The sequence below is a fragment of the Temnothorax americanus genome, unplaced genomic scaffold (genome assembly GCF_048541705.1).
Source record: "Temnothorax americanus isolate GAGA-0224 unplaced genomic scaffold, ASM4854170v1 Scaffold3, whole genome shotgun sequence".
NCBI classification, from domain to species: domain Eukaryota; kingdom Metazoa; phylum Arthropoda; class Insecta; order Hymenoptera; family Formicidae; genus Temnothorax; species Temnothorax americanus.
The window spans coordinates 7,640,486-7,667,867 of NW_027509442.1; the positions used below are offsets into that span (position 1 = coordinate 7,640,486).

Below are 27,382 nucleotides of genomic sequence, written 5' to 3' on the forward strand. Positions count from 1 at the left end.
GTAAGACGTAAGGGATAAAAATCATTATTGCGTATAATCGACATTAAGCGATGATCAGATAGTTTATAACAAACCTGTAGACCAGTGATAGGTAGAAAAGTATATATATATATATATTATATATATATAACATATTAACGAATATCTCTCGGACTACCACTGCGACGTAAACGAGTAAACGATGTACTTATACATATACATTAGTCAATGTTCAATGTTGAGATATTTATCTGAAATAAAATACATATACGTTGTTTACACCATATCGTCTATTATGTAAAAATATCTTTTTTCTAATGGTCTAGATAAGAATGTCCTTTTTATTCTGAATACATATTTTAGGTGTCCTATAATTTGCACCAGATTTCACGATAGAATTCTATGTTTATAATTTTATTCGTCGTATATTTTGATGTACATTTTATATGCTGTGTGTATTTCTGATTCTTTAAATGTTTTTTACATTGGCACACAAAATTATAAATAAAATATTTTAAATTTCAATCAATTATAGTTTATCAGCAAGCTTGATACCTACTTTAGATATTCTATAATTCACTTCGGAATACAGATAGAATTTTATTCTATCTGTATATTCTACATCAGAATATTTAGGTACACATACGTATAAAAATCAGAATATTTACACATACACATATAAAATATATATTAAAATATTAATATACACGGCGCAATTTTATAAATAAAATTCTGTTCTGAATTCTGATGAGAATTAAATCCGTATAATAGCTCTCCTCTCCCTCGCCAAAATTTAATTTAATATATATATTTAACGATTAATTTGATAGAATATTTAATAATATTGCAATAATACGTTTTATTCGTCTAAATACGTTTTAATATAGAAGTTTATTATTTGAATTAATTAAACATTGCAAACTCAAACTGTTTTGTTAGTTAGTAATAAAAAATATTTTACTTTTATTGTACTTTAATATTATCTAGAATTTCTTTCGGAATGTATGGCTTGTGAAACGTTTAAATAACGTTAAAAAAATCGAATTTTTTTTACCATGGTAAAATATACTACCAAAAAAGAAAATAACAATATGCATGTGCCGTATAACGACTTTATATATTGTGGATTTCGCTATAATTAAGTTAAAAAAAAAGATTCATCGTAAATGGTATCTCATATAACAGTAAAAATTGAGTCAAATCATATAATAACCTAGATAATATTTTATATAATTTAAATATATAAATGTTCCTCACATTGTAAAGTGCAAGCATATTTACCAGTAAATCTAGTACAAAAGTATAGTTTACACATTACAACCAGTTATACTCGATTTTAGCGCAATTGAGTATTAATATTTATCTTAAAGTATCCTAACATAAGAGATCCGGTGCATACGGGAAGTTTAACCATTTGATGATCCACGGATTTATCAACAAAGCTTCTCGACCTTTTCGCGAAAACTTTCTCCTTTATGCTCCTAACTTATCCTACTCGACATGATTTACGAGCTTACACTAATGTCGCACTCCCGATTTATACATATTTTCGCATACATTCACGCTACTCGAGTACGTTTACAAAGCAAAAGGATAAATAGAAACACACGTCGAAGTTTTTAGGCGTGTTTATTTATCGAAAAGCGAAGTGGATTTTCAATATTTGATGAAGGGTCAAGTTGATAACTGTTACTCTAAAATTTTAATCTATTAAATATTGCAAATATTTTCATTTCACGTATGTACAAAATGCTTTAAAAACAAATAAAAATCATAAAATAAGAGATAAAAACATTAATATATATATTCGATGTAAATCTATATTGTAATATTTTGTAAGCACGGGCAAATTGCGTGGTAAGGTTTTTATACATCTCATGGTTACTTTAATCTCTTTTATTAACAGAAATATTAAAATACAAATATTTTCAGTAATGAAACGAAAAATAATGCAATAAATTATTATATTACAATCTACATATGTATATGAAACAGCTGGGCATGCTTGCATTTTACGATATCGGTTATGGATACCAGTTGCGAATCAAAATCTGCACAGTCGTTTGTAAGAAAAAAAAAATAAACGTATATCCGAAGTAAAATAAATATTTCTGTCAAATTCTGAAAATGAGAGATATATGTCAGTTACTAAACATATTCGTATATATATATTGCAGTGTTATGCAGTCCTCCGGCAAAATTCTACGTGTGCCTCTTGTGTTATCCAAACGTGAGACCATTATATGTCGGCCCGATAGGTATTCCTGCGAACGTACGTGACGTGTATTTGCGAAAGAGGGTTCGGAAATACGCGGCGCGGACGGGCTCTGGGAGTCCCGGGGAAAAGTAAGTGATACAGAAAGTTTCGGCAGCTTTCGAAAACTTTTCTAAATCGCGAGGGACTTTCGAGATCCTCAAAGTCCGAGAACCGTTGATTCCTGGGGATTTGATCTCTCCTGAAAGCTGCCGCGCGGCCCCCGAAACGTTTCCTAAATCACAAGCTAAATCTTACATCGCGCGAAATCTCTTGGAATTTATATGGCCGCCGACAATGAAATATATCGCTGAACGAAGGTAGAAAACTTTTGGAGAGTTTCGCCGACTTTTTGCCGGCACGTCGACGGGGGTTTGCCGGCCAAACGATTACTTTTATAAGAACGAAAATACTTGTAAGAACGAAGGTGGTTTTGGAGCCAGTGGAGCTATGAGAGAAAAGTGTTTAGCGCTATCCGCAGTTTAGGATATAAAATCATTCTCTATTTCTCTCTTTTGGCTTTTCAGATAGCTTTTGGCAAACTTGTTCGATGTGGTCTATGAAGAATTTGGTTTTATGTCTTAATATATCTGAAACCACACTTCTAGCTATCAATTTCTTTTATTTGTGGCCAACATTAAGACACGTTTATGTGAACAATGTTTGTTTGATATTGAAAAATACGTCTCTTTTTATATTTTATAGATACAGGACTCTAAAAAAAATTTACATACGCAGATATACGAATGTATATTAAACAATTATTTCATATGTTTCTAATTAAATGGTTGCGCAGTGTTAATTCTAATGACTCGTGATATTTGTTGTAAAAGCAGCTGTTGCTTCTAACGTTGTTAAAACAGTTTCGATATTGAAAAAGCATAGTTTCATTTATTTCAATGTCGCAATTATTCCGATAGATTTTACAAAGTAAGCTTTTGTGTAAATCTATTGTACATCCATATCTAGACACACTGAGAGAAAAAAATAACCGGACAAGTTCAGTTTCGATCGTCTCTGGGTTAACGGTATGAGAGATACCAAGTATATCCTATCTTCGTGCCCTATCCTCCCCCTGCGTCCAGGTGTTACGGTGGAGGGGTTGCGCACAGGGTCGGTAGCGGTTCGTATAGGGTGACGGTGACGGTTTCGAGTGACGGTTCGGAGGACGGAGAGTGCCGAACGGAGGAGGGTTAAAGGGTGTCCGCGTCGGTGGTAGGTGGTGAGTGGGGCGGTGGGGTCGAACGCCGGTGTGCGGCGGGATCTTCTCTCTCTCTCTCTCTCTCTCTCTCTCTCTCTCTCTCTCTCTCTCTCTCTCTCTCTCTCTCTCTCTCCTCTCTCTTTCTGTCACTCCCTCTCTCTCTCCCTTTCTCTCTGTCTCTGTGTGTCTCTCTTTCTCTCTCAACCTGGTCGGGGATGCTGGATCCACCGTCGGTGGAAACTTCAGTACGCGATCAGCCACCGACGTGTGTTTACGGTCCGAGGCTCCGGCGGAAGCGGCGAGAGAGTTGTTTGCGCTTCGGGGGTGAGAATACCTTTGTAACTTCTGTTCTCCACGCCGTCGCCGCCGTCAACATCTTCATCATCACCACCACCAGAATTAGGATCGGTCTCGCGTGTTATCGCCTAGAAGATAAATCGGCAATTTTCAGGATCGTCGCCGGTTCGAATGTCACGGATCGCGAGTTTTCATCCGGGACAACGGACCGCGAAAACCGCTTTTATCAACCGTTCGTCGCGAAAATCGGCGTTGCGTTGAATTGAATGAAATTTTAGTGTAGCTAACTCTAGTGTAACTCTACAGAATGTAGATTTAACAATGAATAATCGGCTTTAAAGAATGTTGATTAATTTTTTAAGTGGGTATGCTTTTGTCGAATATTAATTTAGATGCAACGAATGACATTTTCGATATCAATATGAGAATCGTAATATTTAAAATTAGCAAAGAAAGAAAATTCTTAAAATAATATAATCGCCAGTGACTTATGCGGATTTTCATTATTTAAATGACTGTTTTAATTGTAATTCTTATTTTAATTAAGATCTGACAGTATCTTATTTCTATAAAAAAATATGTAATTGCATTATACAAAAATAAGTGTCGGTTATCACTCACTTGTCACTCAATACTCATCGATGCTGCACATCTACCTTTTTATACGCTCTCATCAATGACCTGACACTTTCTATAAATGCTCAAAGTTTGTTTCCACGAATTGACTATAACTCTCTAACGTTCAACGAAGGAAACGCGAACCAAAACAGTTTGCTAGCTGAAACAGTCAAAGTTTCGTTCGTCGCTTTAATTGGATACATTCCCCAGAATAACGTATGGAAATTTCGCGAACTTGCCCACAAGTTGCCGAAGTTTCGTGTTGTTTCAGTGTCAAGGACCATAGTATGCGCGTTGACCTTAAAACCGTCGGGATAACCGGAAGCGACGCCGAGAAAGCGATGGTAATGTTTTTGATTGATTTTCGTAAGAGCCAAGAAAGTTTGATCATACTTCTCGAGATGTTGACAAACTTGTAAAACAGACGCTCGCCTTTGTAATTTAACACTCTATTGAGATGAAAAGATAATCTATTGAAGAATTTTACGGAGATTTCATCGAAAAGTAATTTTATTCTATATCATATTTGTATGGCGAATTAAAAATCATCGTCGGTTCGATTAGAAGATTGAACGCGAATTGAAAATGATAAAATCGCCAGTATTACAGTTTCGTCGCGATTAAATATCCTTAATTACATTTTCAAAGAAATAAAAATTACTACACTTACGTTTAATGCTTAAATGTGTGAGAGCATATTTATGAAATTAAAGTAATTATCAAAATTGAGAGCTGATTTCCTGCCTTTCCCTGGAAGAGAAACTCCTAATTAGCGTGAATTTTGGCTGAACATGGGAAATAACCTCAAGCTATTAACGTGTTTGCTCTCGTGATTGCGATAATTGATATAAATGATTTTCATGATTTATTTATTCACACAATACTTAATCTGGCAACAACAATTATTAATTATTAATTCCGTGTAAAATTATTTCGAATTCAGAACGATATGAATTATTTTTGCAACAATGAAAGAAAACGAGATAACGGTTTCATTATTGGAATAAGATTTGATTGACAGATTTTTGTCGGGGACAGATTGTCGAAAAGGTCACGCAGTCTGAGAAATGACAATATCCAGAATAAAAAGTTTTTAAATTTTGTTTCGAACCAATTATTTTTTAAATCTTATTCGTAATCAATTATATTTTATATATTAGGATAATCAGAATATGTATAAATTATAATAAGGAGGATGTTCAGACGTAAGCATTTGTTCGTGTAACATTCTACTTACAAAAGTTACGGTTTGAATAACATTTTAATATCAAATTGGAAAATATATGCGGTAAAGCATCCCAATCGACAATATAAATAATCTCCGAACGCGTGTCATCCAGCTTGAATGTTCTTAGGCATGCTGGAGGATTAGGCATTCGACGATCCATTCGACGGATTCGCTCAACATTTCCGACATACAGAGGGACCGGGAACGGGTATAGTCGCGATACGCGGCGGGGCATTCGCGTCGGTGCTCTCAATGTCAAGGCGTTCGGCGATAGAAGTGCATCAACTAAAAGGGGTGGCCTGTCGCATCGGGGGTATCTGAGGCTCCTCGCGTAAGAACGCCAGGAACGCGATGCTCGGCACGCCGCGGCGGTAGCGTTGCCGGTGCCGATACCTGGTTTGTGGTAGAACACGTAACCGACGTTGGTGCACCGAGGGGCGGCAATGCCGGTGGTGGTGGTGGTGGTAGTGGAGATGGTGGTGATGGCGGTGGCGTTGGCGATGTGTAAAAGTGGTAGTGGCGTAGTAGAACGAGAGTAATAGCGGCGAGGCGCAGTGGTGGTGGTGGTGGTGGTGGTGGTGGTGGTAGCGATAATACTAGCGGAGAACGTAGTACGTAGCGTAGAGCGGCTACGACGCTATGGCCGCCCCCCGAGTTCATGAATGAACGACCACTTCGTTCTCGCACGAGCGCTAATGGGCTCCCTTTCTCGCGCGGCGAACCGTTTACGTATTTTTGTCGATGCGACGTAACTCTCGCGGTTGAGTACACCGTCCGATTATTGCGCCCAAGGTTAATTATGCCTTTTATCTGATTTACAATCCGAGAAATGGAGCGATTTCCGCGGGAAGATTTCAGGATCCCTCGCGTGACCGATACTGAATTGAACAGTTCGGCGATCGCCGAACACCAAGAAGAACATTTGATTTCTTCTCGAAAAACTTAAAAAAAAAAAAGATAGAAGAGCGTAAAAATCGTATTGTTGTATACTACATTAATCCATTGTTCTCTAAAAAATTTGATGTATTAAGCCAGTGAAGCTTGTAATAAGTAAAAAAAAATTTATTATCCTTTAATGAAACTTTTGTCAAAGAAAGCTAACCGTCGATTATATATATAAGTGTGTACGATTCCGGGAGCATCCCCATAAAAGTTGGATTACGCCAATTCTGGTTTTCTGGTTCTGACGGCAATGTGGTAGCAAATGCGTAAAGATCAAGCTGCGAGCACAATCATATATACGTTATTTCTTTCCGGAACTTCCCGACGGCGGAACTTTCATCATGATCAAGGGTGTTGACCTTTTTCTAAAGTCTGGATAGAGAAAGACGACGACGCTTCTTGCGGCGTGCCCGCGAAGCCACGACGTAACCAACTTCGCCATTATTATCCGTTGTTGTCTACACTTCCGCCCACTATATCTACTTGCGAGTGTTTTTTCGGGCCGTTACTAATTTCTAAAAACTGGAACATCGCCAGCATTGGAATCCTCTATATTTCTCTAAGGAGAATTTACTTTCTTTGTACGATTGCGATCACGTCTTTGTCGGAGAGCAGAAACAATATTCTTTTATGTAATACGTTTCCATAAGTGAAACATTACATAATTCTCGTTACATTTGAGGCAATATATAACGTGATTATTTAATGAATTAAATGATAAATTATGTGGTAAACTGTGTTTTACACGTGTTTTGTATTTTGTATTTTATTCACCGCGTGTGTTATTCATGCAGCGTAATTGTTTCTCCGGTTTGTAAATACATTAAAATTTATATTATTTTATAGCGCAGTGAAAGATTGAAAAAAATTGAGGAAAAATTTTTTTACAATTGTTATAAAATATCAAACAGTTTTAGAAATTATAACAAAATAATAGACAGAATATAATCTACGTATAACTTTATTTGGAAAAATAAAGAAAAACAAAGAATTAGAATTATTATGTAAAAAAAAAAAATATTCATCTTTATTATTCTTTTTGCTATGTGAGAATACTTAAGATGGGTTTTATATTTCTTTACAATTATTATGAAAATAATCACATTTGTGCACTACATTTGCACACGTTAAAATTATTTAATTATTACTACTGCTTTCGGAATTTTTCAAAGATATGTGGAAGTATAAAAGAGACAATATTTTGGCATTATCGGATCAGAAAAGAATAGCTATTTTGTAACCACATGTCTATAATATTCCACTTATGTTAGTAACGTATGGTTTAATGTATTTGGAAAAGCATGTCTGGATAACTGATACGTATCTTTATACTTCCGAGTCTACAATGAAGATATAAAATATTGCATATTTATGAATAACTTATTGGACGGCTCCACGTCGACAACACTATAAATATTAAACTTGTGTTAACAATATATAAGATTACGGCAATAATGACGAGTGCATTAAATTAACTTCTGCGCACGGTTAATCCCGCATCATGATTCATCCAGCATCATGATTCATCGTGCTCCATTGTTAACGATCGCGTAATACTGTTTTATCAATAAATCTCATCAGCAAGGAAATAGCGTAATTCCGCGCGGAGGACATCTATATAATCCAGGCGGAATAATTAATTTCTCAGTATATATGAATTAATGTAAGAGTCCACGGTCGTATATCACAAACGGCGAAATATCCCTTCAATAGTTTTCGGACAAGGAAGATTACCAGTTAAATGAATGCGATATTTACTTGAGGTTTATTTTTGAACATGTTACGTACAAATGATTCCGATGAGAAATAATTGCACGTCGTACTATCGATGAGACTGACACACTGCTTTGTTTTTTATAAAAGTTCTAAAATTCAAATCATAAATTTTCATTTTAAGTATAATATTCATAATTTTTGTCTCGCGGTAGCTTAATTTATAAATAATGTATAAGTTTAACATGTTCTCCGTTATAAATGTAATAAATTGCGTTTATAACAAAGGCAAGGCAAAGTAACCCGCTAAAAAAAAACCGCTATACATATGTTCACATGACTATATGGATCTGATTCAACCTCCCACACAGCCTTAGATTTTTACTGCCGTTGTATAGTCGTACATAAAAGCACGTATATATCGAGGGGAATTATGTAAATTTTTCTCGCAAGATTATATCTAAATAAATACATTTGCCATATGATTCTTTCAATATCTGCCTCGATATTCTCATGCAAAGTAACTATATCAAGACTATCGACAGACTCGAGACTTAATTGAAGCGTATCTAATGCAAATTGAGGAGTTATGCTGCGTGATCTCTCGTCGAATGTTTGCTAAAGCAAAATCGACTTTGAACTCGTCGGAGAATCTCCAGTCGGGAGATATACGCATTCGGCGATATACGCTCGCGCCGCGCCGTATCGACAAGCGTATTCGAGAAGCTTCAAAGGCCATCTAAAATACACGATTCCCACATACCCGTCCTGCACGTTCTCCGTATATTCATTTACGGACGTCAAATAACACTACTCGGGAACAAAGTAACAGGAGTGGGAACAAAAGTGTTGGAAGCCCCGACCGAGAGACAAAGCTCTCGGTACTTCGCCTTTTCGAAAACGTATCCGTTGTGTGTACGTGTGTGTGTGTGTGTGTGTGTGTGTGTGTGTGTGTGTGTTGTACCTACGTCTCCCACCTCCTTCTTTTCTCCCTCATCATTCCCTCGCCGTCGAGAGATCTCACTGAGGGAAGTCGTTGAGTTGCTCTCTCGAGAATCCTCGACCGATCGAACGTACTCGAACCACGGCTTCACTTCGCCTCGCATCGCGACGCATTGCATCGCGACGCGCGTCGCCGTCGGAAAGAACGAAGCGGCGCTGGGGCGAGAAAAAAAAAGTCGCCATCGGCGATGCCATGCTCGACGCCATCTGCTTCCGCGACCGTTGAAGCTCCATTGGATCCGCGCTAGGCTGGAGCGGACCCGTTTCAACGAGCTTATTAGAATTTTTCGTTTGAGATATCCACTTAATTGACGCCAGAGTCGAGGGACGGAACAAAGGGTGGAAGATGGCCGAAGAGGGGCTAGTGGCACGGCGCGAGCAAGGGTGAGCGTGAAGGGGTGCATAGGCATGGAAGAGGAGAGACGCGGGAAATGGGAGAAATGGAGAGAGCGAGAGAGGGGAGGGACAGAGAGAAGAGAGAAAGAGAAAAAGAGAGTCGATATGGGATGAGGGATACGAGAGAGGGAGGCGCTCCATTATCGTAATTAATACCATTACAATTAACGCGTCGGAGACGGTGGTGCGCTCGCGGGAATCAGCCTGGATTCCTTTTACGGCGCTTTTATCGCGGCCGAGCTTTTCCGGTTATATAACGACCAGCGGAAACCCGCTCTTCGGGAAATTCTTCGGATTTTCCCGTCGTGCCTGCGTACGTTTGCGCGCGCGCGTTCAGCCGTTTCGTCTCGTTTCGCGGATGTCTACCGGTTTTGTCATCGAGCGTGTCGTGTATATGCTCGGGCCGCGTATACCGTACACACCGCGGGAATACCGATGTTCGCTGTTATTTGCGATAGACAATACGGACTCGTCTATACGCCGCTCGTTCGTTGTTTCCCATCGCTTTTTGTCCCGGCTTGTTTGCGATTTTTGCGTTGTACCATCGCGTGCTTCCGGCCAACAAGTATTCCCGCCATCGCGCGAATTGATTCTACACGAGTTACCATCAGGGAAAATATAAAGAAAATCGCGTCGGACTGTTTTTCGAACGGCTTTGATTAAGATTAGCTACATGCGAATGCACGTGCTTTCTTATTTACTCCCGACGCAGTAATTGAAAAGGAATAGAAATTCAATTAAAACATGCAGAACACACACACACACGTACACCTACACCCCTAGTACTTATTTTCTCCTGTCGTTGAATTTTTCGCTTAAGAAAGAACGTTTTAATGAGTTTTCGCACGATTAATCGTTAGGTATTTGTTTTATGGAAAACTCCGTGCTGCATATTTTTTAATTCCTTTGTTGCAGCTATCGTTAATAAATGATGCGACACCATGCAGATAATGCCGCTGAATTTTTCATACAGATGAAAAATCCTGAAAGCATTGCTAACCTAATACCTAAACGAAAACTGCAAAAACTGTTTTGCGATAAATACTTTATTAGTTCATTCAAGAGAGTATCAGATAAACACAATATATTTTCAGCATTCGTTTTTGTCATCAACCTATTTCCTTTCATTCGAGGAAAATGGAATTTTTTATCACTATTCAACAGTTAATCCAGATCTGGATTTATCGGAATGATCTCCATATGCCGATCGTAATTACGATATGAAAAAGTGTCCGCCTGTTCCCTTTTTTTTACATAACGGAATGTCGCGAATCGTAGAAAGGCGTTGAAAGCAGATAGAGAAGCTTTACGAGAAAGTTGGCTGCCGCGGTACTTTGACATCGTACAGAGACTAGGAGACATCTCTAGAAAAGCCGGTCACATATCCTCCGGAAAACCTAATTCCCGTCATCCATTCCGCGTTCTTTGCTCTTCACATCGCCGTCTCGCGAGACCAAAGCGAGGCGTCGTCGGCACACGTTCGACGAAAGAGAAAATGTGTAAATATTTCAATAGCGATACGTTCAATGTTTCTATACAGCTTGAAATAATTTTTGCGAAGAAGAGATAATCTTTTAGACTTTTTAAAGTTTTCCGATAACATTTTAAATCATTTCTGAGAACTTCCTTCTGAAAACTTTTTGAAGAACTCAATTAATATATCAAGACATGTAAGACGAGTATACTTTTGTAAAATTAAGATAGATTAAGATCAAAGATAACAAATGTTATCGTATATGGCCGATCGATTAATCGTGTTACTTTAGCTCATAAACAGTGACTTATATTACTTTGGTTGACTACGCGCTGACTTGTATTACTTCGGCTGACCGCGCACCGATCTGTATTACTTCGGCCGATCACGCGCTGGTTTCTATTACTTCGGTTGATCGCGCAATGATTTAAGACTACTGTACAATCATATTATCCCCCACTATTGTCCCAATTATGTTATTTAATTTGATTAAGATTGTCGAAATAGTTATTCCGCATTAGAAATCGTTGAAGATCAACTTTCAATTTCCATGTTTAGCTTTCAATAAGCTAAAAAAGCCTTTAGCGTTAAATTCACCGACAAACTTGTTTATTTCGCGTAATACATTTCGCCTCATGCGGTTTCATAGTGGCGTTTGTTGTGCCATTGGTGTGTCATTAATGCGTTTGATCAAAGCGTAACCGTTCGACACCCGCCATTATTGCACACCCTTTGGCGAAATGTTTAACGTTGTTGCAGAATTATTAGTTGCAGAATTACTTTGAAGGGAGATCGTGACGTAATCGCCTCGATAATGTTACAATTAAGCAACTCGATAATAAAGTTAATTCAAATAATTAAAATGGAAATGGAAATTGATGCGACAGACAATAATGGAAACACTTGTTGCTTCGTCAAATTCTTCCTATTGACTGGTCATATGTTACTCGTTTTTTTTTAATTCTTTCTATAAAAATAACTTGTATTATAAGATTTGTATTATCTACAACATACTTATGCTATTTTCAAACCTGATAATTCCTCATTTTTACTAATTTTTTCGCCAGTTGTAAATTTAGAAGCTCCGGCAATCGAGTTTTATCGTATTTGTGCGAATTATCTTACGAAAATTTCCGGTGGTGAAAGCTTTGCACATCCAGTTTTCCTTCGTCCCTAAAGGATCGAATTAAAGAAGACCGATAATCCACTTTGTCGTACGTACGATCGACTTAATACTTCCGGACCATTTAACGGAGTAATCGCCGATATGCCTTTCGTTCTCGTTTGAGTGCTCTCGCGTAGAAGAGAGAGGAACTGGAGTTCGGAATTATCTTTAAATGTGCATCACCAACTGTTTTATCCCCCGGCAAATAATGTCACGAACAATCTTTTCCTATTTCAGAGAATTTTAATTAAGTACTAAGTAAACAAACGTGAAAGTTCATAACTTGCATTCGCGATAATAGCGCATTAAAATTCACATACCTCTGATTTTATGGAAATTTTTAATATCATTTCGAATTTTTATTATACGACTAATTGTAAAACTCATTTCGCACGTTCGCCGGATATAATCGAATATCTATCGCTAATTAATATATCGATAATATCATCGATGTCACATTGCAAATGTCAATAATATTATTAAGATATTTGGCATTGTGTAAACAAACGTGGCTACAATGCCGCAATATATTTTATGAATTCGATCAAGTGGGCGTTAATTGAAAATAAATATCTTTATATATGTAATCATCTCTATACAAAATACATACGGTATGGTCATGTATCATAGGCGTGTCATTTCCAGGATTCGCATGTGTGGATAGCAGCCCGTATTACGTAATTCAAACCTCACAAACAGGTCACGTGAGTTACAGTTCCGTGAGTATCGGGTCGGCGTAACCAAACAGCTCGTGCTAATTACAAGGCAAATGCGTGCATAATTAAACTCGCGACATAAGCACTGAGCACGTTCGTTAATGTATTTATGGGCGTTAAGATGGCTTCGACGTGGATATCGCGCACGCATTTATGTGCGACCGTATTACTGTGGATGTTGGGAGTTGGTTGATCGTAAATGCTTTACACTCGAAGTATTATCTTCGTAATTTAATATAATATTGACTAGCCTGTATTATGGTTGTTACGACTAATGTAATTCACGTTTGGCAATTGTTATTAACATTTCACGCGAGGAAACGTTCTTTAAACTTCATTTTAAGAATCCTCCCCTTTTTAAGAACTTCAGAATCATTACATTACTACATCTTTATGCTTGTCGTTTAATGTACGCTAAAAGAGGGTATTCAATATTTTTTTAAATAAATAGTTTTATTTAAGGACAAATGAAAGAAAAGAAGATCACGTATTATGTAGGATTAAGGTTTAGGAAACGAACGTCAATGCCTAGTTCTCTCACTCCTGTATATTCAGTATTATCGCTATCAGCATATGTCCGCAGCTATCCGCAATGCGTGTGACGCGTCCGCACAGTGAAAGCAGTCGGCTATAATCAGGCGATTTGTAACGAGATGCACGTGCACGGGAGCGAAACGTTCATAATCATCCGGACTGAAACGAGGTAAGCGTACCGTTAACTCGCTGTCCGTTCGTCGATTCAGATCGGAGCTTGTCGACCACGCGCGACAAACGACGAACACATAATTCCGTCGGGATGAACATCGGGGCCGCCGGCCGATCCTAGGGGAAGACGTCGAGTCGAATCGAGAGGCAATAATCCTCTGTCGCATAAAATTGATGATTTTAAAGCGCTCAGATAATGCTTATTGTTAGATCGTACATGTAGTTATAAACGATTATACGAGCGGAAATTATGGGCGGTCGGGCAATAAATGTAGTACTGAACTAGAGTTAGTAACATGTCCGAAAGCACCTATCAACTCTCGATAAGTTCAGTTAATTTTACGACGTGACGACATTAATTTGAAGATAAGTAAAATATACTCGCGCGGCAGTTTCTAATTTCTCCGTTATAACTTATTTTGACAAAAATGTTAAGTTAAATAATCTCCAATATCCAATAAGATTTTTCTTGATATCAAGCAGATATATAGTAGTGTATAAGAGTCAACAATAAGGAATTAAATTTTTGAACAGAAAGGAGAGACTCTGCAATAAGTACTTTAAATATAATTTTGATATTAATTATAATTAATAAAGAATCTGTATTTTTTCGTTGAATTCTCTCAGCCAAATCTTTTATCTTTCAACTTTCGAGTTCTTGACAATTTTTGATAACGTCTTTCTTAATTTATTAACCGTCAAAAGTGTCAGAATCAGTAATGTATACAAGTCTCGACAAGGCTCTGCCTTTACGATCGCGCCTTAAGAAAATCGGCAAGCTTGACCGGCCACGCGAAACAATTCCAGTAGTACTGGAAATAGGATCGTGCTTGTCTTGAATACAAATACGAGCAGCCGAGCGTACTTTATTGCCGCACAACGACCGATGTTTTCCTCCGTGCTTTTCTATAGCAAGCAGCCCATCCCCTTTCACGCCGTAAAACATGTCAATGATACATATAAGTTTCCCATCAGACTTGTAACGCGAGGTAATACGATTTTATAACTTGGCGATACGCGAGAGAGATGCGAAAGAGGTTGACGAGAGCGGAAGGCTTGAGAAGAACGGGAAGAAGCAGGATCGATGGGATTGAGAGACGCGAACGAAGAGACACGAAAAAGCAAAGATCGTGAGATGCGGTTTCCACGAGTTACATCGATAACAATGACTGATATTTGCAACACTGAACACTTCAAAATTCTTAATTCGGCCATCGTCGAAAATTTTTCAGTGTTATATTCTACGATCCCAGCTTGTATTATTGTGGACAAAAATGCCCGTTCTCTCAATGAGTTTCGCGACGTGAAAATCGCGAGGACGATTTTTGTGCATTCTAAAGTCCACCAAAAAAAAAAAAAAAGAAAAAAATGTTGATCGCAGCTGTTCTGGCCACGACAGTAAATAGCAAGTAATTAGAGTGGAAATTAATGTATGTAATGCGTTTCTCGTAAATTACCTCACTGACGCTATACACAACGTGTACCTACCGGCTATAGGACATCCCTAAATACACCACCTTTTTCCCAGCTGTGAACTATGCGAAGCTTACTATACTTATATTTACCTTTCTTATATTTATCCTTATACTTATTCTATCCCTCTTAATCCGAGATAAACAACGGGAGAGAACTCGAAAGGGGCGGACGGAGGGAGAGACGAACGATCGAAGATCGTAAGGCGATTATACGTGAGGAATATCGGTAACCGCGACGAGACGACTTTGATCCCAACGGTGGTTGAAAGAAACGAGCCTGGTGGCGCAACCCACCGCTCGGGGGATTCGCTAACGTATCGCGGCGGCACCGAGCGATTTAGAGAGAGAAACGAGCGAGCGCGCAGGCTAGGCTAGGTTAAAAATGTTTCCACAGCGGTGAAAAGCAGTTCGTTTTCAGGAGCTGTTGGCTTGGGTTAGAAAGAGCTTTCTACGTGCGTGCGCGTACATATCTGTGTGTGTATGCGCGCGTATGAACGAATGTGGGATACCGAGAGACGTTCGAAATCGCGGATCTGTTGGAGGTTTCCGCGTATACAGGGTGCTCTGCTAAAACTCGATTTTACGGTTACTTTAAAGTTACTTGGTTTAAGATTAAGGGCGAGAGGACAGTCATACCTGGTCACGTTTGTCAGCGCTGCTTCTTTGTTGGCCCACTGAGCGTATAAATATTCTGACGATGAACACTTTTCGGAAGATATATTCGATTGTATTTTAGATGAAAGCTGATAAAAGCAGCGTATTTATTAAATAGAACTCGTTTTAGAGACAATTCACGATTTCTTTCAGAATAAAATTCTATATTCATAACTTAAATTTATACATCTACAATGTAACTTGTTTAAAGAGACAGAAATAAACATATATTGTATATATAAAATATGTATATTAAAATATAAAATTATAAATAAAATTTGGTCTCGAAATTCTGACGCAAATTGTAAATCATCCAAAAAGAGCTTTATATATGTAATACGTAGCAATTTCAACTTTAATGAACTTTTGCGACCAATTAGTAGGTCGAATTTTTTACTTATTTCTATGTTTAATACAATATTTTACATGACATAATGAAATAAAAGGGATTTCATACATATTTACGATTCCGATAACGAAAAGAATCAAAAGTGTAAATGACAGAAATATTGGAGAAAAAAGTAAATCATATATAAGATGCACGAGTCCCATCGTCTTATATAAGATGAATTATAAACTATCATTTTATAACACGAATTATATATAAACCGAGCTCTATGTTTTACGTCAAAAACCATTGAGGATTATTAAATGAAAACGTGGAATATACAACCGTTGTGTAGATATACAAGTGTAAACAAAATTTTTTAAATTTCCTTAATTGGCGTTTTCTCTCGTTCTCCATTAACGTAGCACAATGTACCGCCGTTAAAAGGGGATATACCACCATTAGGACGATTGCAAAGATGGATTATCTGATAATAACGGGACACCGTACATAGACGCGCGGTGCGGAAGGATGCAGGACAGGACGAAGCGTAAAATCGCCCAGCGTTGCATTTTTACGCTGCCGCTATGATTTCCTGTACGAAGACTGCAGCCATTTACAGTTGGTCTTTCCTCTTCCGTTGATAATTGTGTTAACCCATTGAATAGTCTCACATGGGCAACTCTTGTTTAAATTAATTTGCTTTTCATTTTGACCGGCATGTTTCTCATGATGTATAATGAAACTTATCTAAACATAAAAAAAGTCGTCCTTTTTTCTTGTTATGAATAAAAAATATTATCCGCATGGCGTACTTATTTTAATTTTGTTCATGAATTGCGATTATATATTATTAATAATTATAGTAATGTTTTATGTTTTTTAAAAAAGTCTTTTATCGATCTGCTTCTCTTAACACGTTTCTCGTTATTATAACTCATATATCTGTTCTTAGATTAATACGGCATAGTCGGGCAAAAAAAGGAAACAATAACGCTACAAACAAATGTTGATTATAACTGTTCTTCCATTTTTAACCTTAAACCATTCATTTTAGGATTAACGTCAAATTTTTAGCAAGATGCTCCGTATACGTGGAAATCCCCGAGAAGATCCGCTATTATTAAAGCAAAATCTTTGGTTGCGAGTATCTAATGTATGGAACTCAAGAAACGCGCATTGTTAAACTTGTTACATTCGTACCTAATCTATGTCAATGCTACGAGAGTTGGGGGGGGGGGGGTATTCGCTCTTAACAAGCTACTTCCATTACTGTCGTTCATGCGGCAACGTTTGCACAAGTTTTCCGTGATTACTTCCTCTCGCATACCGATCTTCCTTCCCGAGTGCGAGCTGCGAGCACGGTTGCGCAACTCGAAAATGGATGGTACTTCATTTCAAGCACGATGAGGCCGGGCCAAAAATCTTTACCGGAGCTACGTCGCTTCTATTGTAAAAACGATACAAAGGACGGAGAGTAGACGAAGTAAGAAGACGCACGGGCGCGCAAGTCGAGCGGGACGAAGGCAGGAACAAAGACGGCGACGTACGGTCGAGTGTCGCGTGTCTGTTCAAACGCACTTGACCCTCCCCCCTTTCTGTTTGTCGGTGTCACCCTTCTCACTCTCATCCCCTTTTTCTCTCGCGCGCGATACGCAATACACGCAGTATGCCGGATGACAGAAATCATCCAAATGAAAACGCGCGCCAGGCAAGCAGGCATGTCTCGTTCTTTGACGCGACAAAAAGGATTATTTGAAAGGATATTGTTATCTCTTTGAGATATGTTATATGACGTTCTTCATTTCTTTACCGATACCAGCAGTACAAAGCCGATAATCAGTAAAGAACTCCGTTTCATAATTTCACTCGTCGAGTTGACAAAGTAATTTTTTCAAAGCTTTCAAAGCTTTATTAAAACTGAATAAATCACATTTACTTCGCCAGTCAAGTAATTAACGGCAATGAAATTTTTAATCGACTTTACTGGCCAGTTATAATCGTCATGACAATACGACCATTATAATTGGTCCGATTATCGTCAAGACGTTCTTTTAACAAAAAAATTGGTCCTTATAAATTGATGTAATCTTTGATACTTATATAAGCATCTCATTTAAATAATAAAATTTATTGCAAAAAATATTTCATTATTAATCTGTTGTTAATCTGGAAATGCACACTGGGGTATATAAGAGTTTTAAAAATATTTATTTACCTCATTTTTTCACATTTTCATCTTTTTCAAGAAAAGAAGGTAGAGATTTATTCATGACGTCTTAAATACGTGTTAAAATAGAGAATAATAAAATGTAAGAAAAATACTATTATGAGACTAAGTACTTTATTATTTAATGTGAAGAAATGTATTCTGGAATTTTTTCGAGCTGCGTTGTGCAGTTGCAAGATAAAAGGATAAGCTACATTATCTATTCAATTCATTAGTATTCGTCCGTAATGTGGAAAACGATTCAATTTCCATTATATATCTCCTCCTTTCATTATTGATAATCCTCAGATATTTGTTGCGCCAGACGTTCAATAATCTCGTCAATAACAAGATACCGCCGACAAATATTGACACAAAGTTTGTTTAATATTCCTTCCTATTTCTCTCGCTCTCGGCAACTGCGACTCATCCTTCTTACTTCTTATATACAAGAGAAGTTTATCATTTGATATAGCTACTACTATTCTACCAACAGAAAGACTCCCTCCCTCCCCTCCACCCCTCCGCCCTTCGCAAGAAGTTTACAGAGTCGCTCATTTTGTTTCGCCAGAGAGATCGTTCTTCATCGATCGTCCCATGAGCGTTGCGCACCTTGACCATTTTGTTTGACCGCAAATTCGATTCTTCGGAATACAATTTCAGTCGCTCGTAATCGCATTACATTCAGCCTGCCGGATGCGCGGTCCCGACTTTGCCCCGCAGCCTGCATTTCTAATTGAATTTTGTTTTTCGCTTACTTCGGCGTCTTCATCCGGTATTGATCCGGCGTCGCGACCGCATCGACGGAACTTCCATTCTACACAGAAAGGAAAAATAAAAAACCCACCGCAGCTAATCTGGATTTAGCACCTGTCTTGTATGAATCTTGCATAAATAATTTATGTGAAAAACACCTGGTGTCACGTGTATTACTTGAAATTTATGCCTGCCTAGAATTCTCTGTGAATTCGGAACGTGTACGCAGTTATAAATCTCTGATGTTAAACTTTCCCTTTACACTTTATTAGAGTGAAAAGCTATTCTATTTTGAAATATGAAAAATTGTTTCTCAAGATAGTGTTTAATATTTCAGATCAAATCCGATTCGAGTTTAATATTTAAGATTGAAGCTCTCAATTGTCCATCACAAACCTATGCGTGTCGAATGCTTTATCGAAACGTATCAGTGAATATTGTTTGAATAAAAAAAGAAAGAATATACATATATCTCGCAAAACTCAATACGTATTTTTATTGCAATGTCAATTTGTTATGCTTTAATTATTTTACGATGCACAATCGCGATCGGGCAGAAAATATTCCGGAATAGGGATAATTTGCAGCGAGCGTGACGAGACTTTATTGAAACGTAGAATATACACTCTCTTTCCCACATACGTTACACTCATTGCCGGAAAAAAAAAACACTCCATCGTGTTCCGACTTTAGGGCGACGGAAGGACGCGCTTTAATTGGAGAGACTCGTTGAAAGCGGTACGGAACAATACCTCATTGCTATCTATTACCCTTTGTCGCGCTATTGTACGTTGCCTATCGCCAAGCTTGTGGTCTGAAATATTCGCGTCGGGATTGCTTTGCAATTGATAGAAATGCACCGTCACCCTTTGCGTCGAATAATTTTTTATATCTTAACGTAGATTATAATTAAAGATTGTGCATATATTTTAATATTCCCTGTCACACACACACACACACATAAGGATTTATTTAAAATATTGATATAGAAAGAAAGAGAGAAAGAAAAAAGAAAAACAATGTGTACTCTAAAATAACAGTGTTTTGTATTATTTAAAATTTAAGCAATTGTTCGCTAATTATTATATAATTAGTAATAATTTTGAAATAGGAACAACCTAATAACTGCCTTCAATAGTCGTTATAAAGTACCCGACTTCTATGATATTTTATGTATTCTATTTTCAATTATCCCGGTGTTCCCTTTCGGGATTCAATCAGCCTTCGTGATGCGAAGTCACGAAGAGGTCGCGATCGTAATTTTGGTCGAGACAAGATCGTGAGAATCCCTTAGGTTGGATCTAATCCGAGCGGGAGGAAGATTAATGGAGGTGACGTTACTTGTAGTTCGCGTTTGCCCGTTTGTTCCTTCGAAGACTAAATGTCGACCTCAAGATAGAAACAAGAATAAGGCGGAAGAGAATGTTGAGAACATTGATGGACTCTTGATTGCTTATATTAATGCCGAAATCCTCAAACATATGTTGGTCCAAGCAATCACGTCTCTTTATCATCAGCAAATAGCGCAGAAGAGCGCAAAAGAGAAGATATATTTTAAAGTAATCAAAGTATCAATTTTTAATCTTTTTAAACGTAGAATATTTTAAAAGTAGATTGTTTTTTTGCAAATTTTGAAACACGTTCTGGATATATCCAATTGTAATTGTTAAAAAAAGAGAAAGAACATATAGTTCTTATATAGATCAGAGTAAGCATTTAAGCAATGCATTTGCGACTACGTGAACGAAAGTTTCCTAATTGTATAATTATTATTAAATACTATTATTTATGCTTCTATGTGCAGTATTATTTTCTAGTATTTATGTTAAAAAAAAAATAGTAAAACTTATTAATATTCTATAAGTATAAACTAAATGACACATTATAAACATAACTTAATAAAAATAATAAAAAATGTTAATAAAATATTAATAAATATTAATAAAAATTTATACAAATAATAAAGCTGCCGTCAAAAACCAATAAAATAATCATCATGATTTACTTAATAAAAATCACGATACTTTGTTTATTTTATTTTTCGAATCTTCTGCAATCTTTGATATTTTGATTTATTGTGATATCAAAAATTTTCGATTTATAGAATTAATTTAAAATACAAAAAAAGAAGATAAATTGCAAAGGATGTGAGGTAATGACACCAAACAGCATTGAAACTTTTGAAAAGCTCTTCTGTAAAAGTGCTCTCGTGTTTTTTGACCTACATATATCTTTTCCATATAGGAAGTATCGAACCGATTGAAAACAATTTTTTGATTAAATAAATTATTTGATTGCCTGGTTCGAAAAAATTATGATTTTATAAAAAATTACGAACAATCAAAGTTGCAAAAGAAATTAATTTTATTAAAACTTTTTAATTAAAATTCAGGGAGAGCTTATTTAGGGGGGAAAAAACAAATCAAAATGTCATCATGATTTTCAATAAAAATATATCATACGAAAAAAGGACAAAAATCGAATATGTTGGTCCAGTAATAAGAAAAAAGGAACATAAACAGAAGTAATTTTGCTTTATGATTTCGCAACTGTATCTTCCCTTTTAAAAGAAAGATATTTGCGAAAATATTGATAATTCAATTTTGTCAAGAAGTTAAAATTAAAATAAAATTAAATAGTAATTGAACTGCTAGGGTATCTCATAACCATAAATTTCTCATTGATTATTAGCAAACTTTACTGTATCATAATAAATACGTTTTATGAGAAACATTCCACAGAATGTCAAGCGCGTATAGCGCAGTATTTTCGCTGTCGGCGAAATATCGACGTTGAGTTTTACGAAGACGCCTACTACGGAACGTATAAGTAAGCGAATTTTTCACGCGCTGTTTCACGCGGAACTTCATTTTATGTCACGAAAAATGTTCCCCGTCGCTAGCAGATGGGGCCCGTCCTCTTTGATTACGTGGTTTACGTTCCGAATGTAATTAAGGTAACGAGTATCGCGCGGGATAGTGCTAGGGAGGAACGTATTTCGTCGTCTCGGCCGGTTTTTGCTCACGCTCGAATGTCGCCTCCTTAACGCGGTAAAGGTCTCCGGGAAGACAGGAGTGTCGGAAGAAGAAAGAGAGACGAACACCAGGAGGAAAAGAGAATCGAAGTTCCCGACAGCACTCTGTGGGGCCCTCGGGGCCGCGCTTAATTGGATCGAATCGAGTCGAAGCAACGACGAGGAAGAGTCACCGCCCGTACGCTCGTTTCACGTCTTAAATTTCAATTATTTCGAGCTGCGATCAGAGACCCTTGAGTCAAAACGTCGGTCTATTTGTCGTTGATAAAACAACGCGGACGCTTCCCGCGACTGGACTGAGATTAATTGGAAAAACTTAAGCGTTTGAGCGTTGGCAAAAATAACGGAGTGACGTTCGACCTCTTGGAAGAGCATACTCTTGAGAAAGCATCTTTAGTCTAATTATATCTAGCTGTCTTTGAATGCGCGCAACGAAATTTCAAACATCAAATAAGACTAGTTGAACAGATCTGTTTTTAAGAAGCTGAAAGGTTAATGTCTGTACAAGTAAGAAAATATAAAAGATATGCTATAATAATGCCGCATCCAATTGTTTGATATGCCGTTGTTGCTTTTAATGCTGGATATTTTGTCTTTGCATATCAAAACCGAAGTAAAAATTTATATATAAATTGGTAGATACTGTTTAAGTTAAGAAATACTCTGGGGACAAAGTTAGATTTATATTTAGACCAAGCACAAAATTGTCTGAAATCCGTTTTATAAAAATGCAAGTTTATAAAAAAGAGAAAATGCATATTGTATAACCAAAGTGAGACGCGAAGCAATTAATATATTACTCGTAATTTATATTATTATATGTTTTGTTTATATTAGTCATAATCTACATTATTAATATATGTCCAGTAATTTCATGAAATGAGATTTTGGGATCGTTCGTAATTCCATAAATATTTTACATTGTTTACGAACAGACTAGGAGAGATATAAATTCACACATAATTGCAGTTCGTAAAGTGCTTTATAGCCGGTAACGCATCTTTGATTCATCACAAACACTTTCATAAAAAATAGCATCAACTAATAACTTACCTACATGAATCTTATGAATGTTCTTGTAAGATTTGATGAACATTGCGACAGAAGAAAGAGAGAGAGAGAGAGAGAGAGAGAGAGAGAGAGAGAGAAGGGGGAGGAGAGAAAGAGAAATGCTTGCGATCACTTCAGAGTAATTTCGAACCTGTAGTGTAAGAATGTTATTATTTTTTGATTGCTCGTAATTAATCGGGAACAACTATTTCAGGCGACTGTTTCATCGTGTCTTAACGTTTCTTATTACGAAAAAGAAGGTTTACGAGCGTTTTGCGACGAGTTTTAAGCCGCGCGCATAAAACACCTCTAAATGGGAGGTAACATAAAGCTCTCACTTTACGCTCGCGGTAAAATGAACGTGATACAGTGTTCTTCTGCGCGTTGTTCAAGGCACAAAGAATCTACGAGACATTATTTGTAATATTAATAAATTCATTACGTCAGGTTAAAATAAAAACTGATACGGTGCGTAGCGGCAGACTTGCAATATATTATGTGATCTATAAAATACATCCAGAATTATAGTAATGTTTCAAATAATTACATTTATTAATTGCCTTTTTATTTATTTATCCATTTAATTATCCCAAAAAGTAATTTAAATTCTTTATTCGTTTTACAAGAAAATATTTAGCAAAAAAAATATTTAACAAAACATTTATATAAATCTCTCTCTCTCTCTCTCTCTCTCTCTCTCTCTCTCTTTCTCTCTGTTTTTTCTCTTTTTTCCAATTCTTGCATATAAATTATTCAAATAAAAAAATCCAACTAAACGCGAATAAAAAATTAATTCCGCAAGTACTAATAATTAAATAAATAATGAATATGCTTACCTCATCTTTCCGCGAGTACTCTGCCATCATCTGATGCTTCCCAGGCCTTCCCTTTTTCCTCTCTCGTTCCTTCTCGTTCCGCTGTGCTTGTTTCGTGGCACTCGCATGATACTCACTCGCGAAACAAAACGTGTTCAATTAATATACGATCGCGTGGCACTTTACATTGCACTTGCGAGATTAATCGTATGCGACCGCGCATTTCGTTTACACATTAGGAATAACGCAAGAGAAGCGTGATCTTATAAATCGCTCGACACACTACGTCTCGTAAACGGCTAAAGGGAATTCGAAGATCGCACAGTCAATTTCACGCGCCATTCACCGCGATGTTGCATCTATTATTTTTATTATTTCTGAAAACCTTCGCGTACTATTCACACCATGACTAAAGAATAATAGCGTATATTTATACGTTTTAGGGCGATTGTTAGATAATCTCGTAATACAAATGAATACATATACGAGTTAAATTAAAATATCTGCAAAACGTAATATTCAAGGATATATGATAAATCCTTCACTTTGCTTGATTACGACTGATTTTAATCAAATAAATCTCGCAAAATACGCGTTTTAACAAGTTACCAACGTATTACGAACGTCAAAAATTTATGTTTTATACTTGTCTGATATTAAGATACACGATTGTTTAATATTAAATATGGGATTAATAACAAAAATGCTTACTAATTGAATGTACTGCAATACCATCGGAGTCGATCCGTTCCGCGATCGTGACATACTAACGACCGAATATCTCGAGAATAACACACCAGGAACTTCACCTCGGTACCGCGCGATGCAATTTGATCGGTGAAATTTTAATAGCTAATTAAAATTATTAAAAGACTGTCTGAAAATATACGATCGATATTTATGTGTCGCATGTATAATAAATGTGGCAAAGTACATATCAAAAGACCGTGATTTTTTTACGCGACGCAACGAGTTGCGAGTACCCTAGATTTCGAGATCTCGATAACTATAGTGAACGCTTGAACGGATCAAGTTTTAACCAGTCTTAATGGATAGCTTGGATTAAATTTATATAATAAATTTTTTTATATTATAAACGGACGATATATCACGGACTTCTATCACTTTTGTATCGTTTGCTCTTTTGTGTATTATTTCGCGTTCTCGATACGAAAATAGCGGGTAAATCTCGCATTTGACACTGGTGAAAAGATCAATACGCGACGCGAGAAAATGCAAAGAAGTGCAAAGAAATAACTAATGCCTTAAATGTAGCGATAATTTATGATTCTTCGACGTTGCGATCTATAATTTGTCGCCTCAATACGTTCACGAGATTTATTGATTGTGAAAGTTAATCGGATTGCTAATTTCTTGTATGTTAATTTTTCACGGTGACGTAATCTCAAAGAATAATAACGCGACGAGACGCGCTGCTATCTTCCCGTTCGAGCGTCGTCGTGTGAATGATAGCGTGGCGACCTTGCGTAAACATGCGGCGAAAATAAATACCAAAGTCGTGTAACAACTGATCAACTACGGAATATTGTTCAACGTACTGTAAGGTATAAAAGACATAAATTCTGAACATTTTGTTCCTAGCGACGCAATGATAATTTACTGCGGCTCCGCTGTATGATTTCGATTCTTCTATTATATCTGTCTCTTTATGCATTATATCTTTCAAATGAATAAATCACGCGAAATATCTGCCTCTATATTTATGAATCGTTAATCGCGAAAGTCAATTAATCGCGCGAGTTTGATAATTGTTAATTCTTTATAGGGAATAATCGCGTGTCGAGAGGTAATAAAATCCACATCGAATATTGCGTTCTATTTCATATTTGTTATCGCGCGTTTAGCCCGTTATTTTTGGATAACAACGATATTTAAGCATAAATTGTATATTACAAGATTAATTACAAGAATTGGATTATCGAACTGCGAGAAACGGAGCGCAGATTGGGTCTAAAATTGCCATAAGATTCATTTATCAAACCGCAATCTGGAATTTCGTCTCAACTCGAAATCTTCAACGATTACGCGATTATAAATACAGATCTTGAGCTTAAGTTCATTATATTAACATCATCATTTTCTTACGAATCGCAATTGATTTAGCGGTCTCGGTTCTTTATACATTTTCGTTCCAAAGCAAAGGGATAATAAACTTAAAAGGCGATTTGATGTTGCTTCGGCCGATAGATCCCACGGATAAGTCTAACCGATCGTTACTTTTTGGCCTCTTTGCGTACGTAATTGCCCTCCGCTGAGAGAGGTACAAAGTGGTAAGGGGTGAGACGAAAGAAATGGCGTCTCGTATTACGAAGGGCGTAGCGCGAAACAGGGGAAAGCAAAAAAAATTGGATCGCAACCCGCCCTCGCGCTTACGGGCTGCTGCGATATAAACGAGGGTCGTTAAATCCTCTCGCCTAGTCACGCAGGATTTTCTCCAATGGTCTTTACAACGTCCGATAGATTGATATCTCGGTGCAAAAGGATTGCACCTAAAAAAAAAAAGATTACTTTTAAGTTATCCTCTTCCGAATATATCATGTTCTTAAAATTGTGTATGCCAAGAGCATAAAACACAAAACAATAAAAAAAAAAAACAATATAATCTTCATGTACCTTCAGACGAGGATGTTACAATTTAAAAAACAATCCGTTCGTGGACTTGAGAATATTAAGATATTAAAATTGACGTACAGTAGAACTTTAATTATATTCGTCAGAGTACGGAACCGAAATCACGACGGATATTCAAATACATGGATATAATAAAGTATGTACATTAAAAATATTAAAAATCATAAGCACAATAGACCGTTAAATTTGTTTAATTTTACTACATAACATGTAGTAAAGTTTAATTAAACTAAAATTATTACTTATTTTTTACCGGGGCAGTGAATTGTATAAGCAAAGACTGAATGACACGAAGCGTCAATATCATCAGAATGCATTACGGCGTAGCGAGATCAAGTCAGTGAGATTAACGAAGACTGACGGTAAATAGAATGACAGATAATCGAAGTTCCATCTAAAATTCGATAAATTTTTTAATACTAGAATTACCGAATTAATGTATGTATACCTGTCCATCAAAGACCGCTATAACTGAAGAGAATCTCAGAGATTCGAAACCAGTTTTAGAATTTGCAATCAATTATAAATATAATTATTTTTACTATAAAATTTGATTAGTTGCACGCACAATCGCCAGATTGTACTGACTCAGACTTGTACTGACCATCAATTTTTGTAACTACAGTTATACTATATGTATATTTAAAAAAAAAGGAATAAAGAGGAAAAGTAAATTACGAGAAAACTCAGAAAATTTATCGTTATAAATTTTACGTTTA

General features: G+C 36.7%; 1 protein-coding gene and 1 long non-coding RNA gene across 8 annotated transcripts in view; one reads left to right on the forward strand and one right to left on the reverse strand.

The window, feature by feature from the left end:
* On the reverse strand, nt 1-27,183 carry LOC143900312 (uncharacterized). The gene is made up of 2 exons (XR_013257751.1): nt 24,033-27,183; nt 1-3,859 (listed from the first exon to the last, which is right to left on the reverse strand). It is a non-coding gene; the product is annotated as an uncharacterized LOC143900312 (long non-coding RNA).
* Nucleotides 3,644-27,382, forward strand: part of Dscam3 (Down syndrome cell adhesion molecule 3) — a 99,577-nt gene continuing 75,838 nt past the window's right edge. For all 7 annotated transcript variants that reach the window (XR_013257750.1, XM_077411492.1, XM_077411487.1 and 4 more), the window contains exon 1: nt 3,644-3,758. The gene's annotated coding sequence lies outside the window, so the exon portion shown is untranslated. The remainder of the gene's footprint in view (nt 3,759-27,382) is intronic.